Source organism: Oncorhynchus masou, chromosome 14 (genome assembly GCF_036934945.1).
Source record: "Oncorhynchus masou masou isolate Uvic2021 chromosome 14, UVic_Omas_1.1, whole genome shotgun sequence".
Classification (NCBI taxonomy): Eukaryota; Metazoa; Chordata; class Actinopteri; order Salmoniformes; family Salmonidae; genus Oncorhynchus; species Oncorhynchus masou.
This window is the reverse complement of record NC_088225.1, coordinates 21,058,846-21,061,837: the sequence shown is the minus strand read 5'-3', so window position 1 is coordinate 21,061,837 and position 2,992 is coordinate 21,058,846.

Here is a 2,992-nt window from a genome sequence, read left to right as displayed (position 1 = left end):
GTTTCTATAGCTGCCGTCTCCTCCTGTGACAGAGGATACACGTGACTTCTGGGAAGTGCTGATTCTACCAGGAGATTTATCGCACAATCCCCCCGTCAATGGGGTGGTAATTGAGTCGCCTTCAGAGCCAAATTGGCATATTCTGAGGGGATGCGCACGGTGGGGACCTGGTCTGGACTTTCCATCGTCGTCGCACCGATGGAAACTCCTACACACCTCCCTGAGCACTCTCGTGACCACCCCTTAAGATTAAGAGCCCTCTGTTGCCACGAAATAGTGGGGTCATGACAGGCCAACCAGGGTAGGCCCAGCAACCACGGGAAACGCAGAAGAATCAATAATGAAGAGACTGATTCTGTCCTTGTGACCCTCCTGAGTAACCATGTGTAGTGGAGTGGTGGCCTCCCTAATCAACCCTGACCCTAATGGTCGACTATCTAGGGCGTGCACAGGGAAGGACATATCCACAGGAACAAGGGGGATCCCTAAACTATGAGCATATTAACGTTCAATAAAATTCCCAGCTGCGCCTGAATCTACGAGAGCCTTATGCTGGGAATGCGGGGAAATCTCAGGAAATTTAATATACACATACATGTGAGCAACAGGTTGAGCTTGGAGCCGACTCACCTGGAGTGACACGATAGTGTCCTGCTTGCTGCCTCGACTCCCTGAGGAACCTCCCAAGCACCGACCAGCAGTGTGCCCTCTGCGGCCACAGATGGTGCAAGGAATGGCCCCTCCTCCGGTCGCCCTAAGCGCAGCATCTCCCAGCTCCATGGGCGTCGGAGAGGAGGTGCTGGGGAGGGAACTGACAGGTCCCAATCCGGACGTCCAAGGGCAGCCAGAAGGTTGTCAAGCCAGATGGACAGATCCACCAGCTGGTCCAATGTGAGGGTGGTGTCTCGGCAGGCCAACTCCCGACAAACGTCCTCGCGCAGACTGCACGGTAGTGATCGATCAGGGCCCTGACGTTCCATCCCGTGCTGGCGGCCAGGGTCCGGAAGGCCAAAGCAAAATCCTGTGCGCTCTTCATCCTCTGCCTCAGGTGGAACAGACGTTCACCCGCCGCTCGACCCTCAGGCGGGTGGTTGAAAACTGCCGAAAATTGTGGACAGTGGGGCCTGCTGTAGTGGGGCTGGTGGAGGCGCTGGTCGTCCTCCTCCTCTCTCCCAATGATCCATCGTCTGCAGCACGCGATACATGGCGGTGCCCAGATGTTGCAACATGGTCGCGTGCTGCTGGACGCGCTCCTCTACCACCACAGGGAGGGCGTCTGCTCCTGCTGACCTTATTCGCAGGTGAGTAATTCTGATTAGGGTCTGTGTGTAGCTGGTGAGATGAGTCAGGCGCAGGACAGCAGATATGAGTAATGAAAGCAATTTTACTTATATATATATATATCACAATACACATCGTAATAAATACAAGGCCACAAATACGGACCGCAATACAATAAACAATTACTCACAAACAAACATGTGGGAACAGAGGGTTAAATAATGAACAAGTAATTGGGGGATTGAAACCAGGTGTGTAAGACAAAGACAAAACAAATGCAAAATGAAAAGTGGATCGGTGATGGCTTGAAGGCCGGTGACGTCGACCGCAGCCCAAACAAGGAGAGGGAGCGACTTCGGCGGAAGTCGTGAAAAGAGGAGAGCTGTTTGTCTCAATCCGATGCTTTCTGTGGTGAAATATATTCAGCTTCTTGTGAACTGGTGGAAAATTATGAAACACGGATAGAGAAGAATGATAAAAAATATTTTTTGCCCTTTTTTTCTTGTTCATATTTTTGGGGAATCCTGGCTTCCCTTGGCATCCATGAATACGTGTCACTTTGTCGGCTGAATTCCATTACACTTGTGGTGTTTGTAATAGATGTCCCTTACCATTCAAATGGCGTGTGCACAGTGCACTGGTCGGATGCTGGACTTATTTTGGAGTAGACTAATGTGAGCAGGTGACCTACTTAACCTGCTTTTTTAAGTGATTTGTTGGACTACATGTCAATATTACCTCAATTGACTCTGTACCAGTACCCCCTGTATATAGCCTCGCATGTTATTTTACTGCTGCTGTTTAATTATTTGTATGCTAACACCCTTATATTTTACTGCAAACACTGTAACAAAACTTTTGGAATTGATTTATGATTTATTTGAACAAGGAAATGTGCCTAAGCTGAAGTATTTAATGCGTTGAACCATCGTAATTATATTGAAAATATCCATCTTGCATCAATTAAGGTTCAAAATGTTATGGCCCCACTGAACTGGGTCTGTGCCCCATCTTGGCTACCCCATTCAAAATATTCTGGACATGCCACTGGTGGATAGAGAAAGAGAGAGGGAGAGAATCTCGTAGTACATTTTGGTTTTATTGAGCCACTACTGGTCCATGTCAACATGTTTAGAACTGTGTCATGAGCCTCCCTCCCACTGTCTCTGTATAATCTCTCATATCCCATGCATGCTGACCGGGCGGTTTCCGTCACAGTGTGCCAGAGGCGCGTCACGGCGTGCAAACCCCATTATGTATCTACTAATACCCAATTAGAGCCTATCAATGGGTTCAATGGGGATGGGACAGCCAACAGCACCCTTTACTTTCACTGTGAAAATGGAGAACACATTAATGTTCCTGCATTATAAATTCAGAATTCAGTTGAATGAAATGTCCGTCAGGTGTTTAGGCCTAAGGATACAGTGGTAGAAGGATACTGTGGTTGTCTGTTGTGTGGTAGAGGCTAGATTACAATTACAGTGTGAGGGATTTGATGCTGGTGTGTGTGTGTGTGTGTATGTGTATGTGTGTGTGTGTGTGTGTGTGTGTGTGTGTGTGTGTGTGTGTGTGTGTGTGTGTGTGTGTGTGTGTGTGTGTGTGTGTGTGTGTGTGTGTGTGTGTGTGTGTCATTGAGCAGCTGCAATAATGATAACCGCTATGTAATGAACAGAAGGAGGCATCATAATCTTACGAGAGAGGGGGAGGA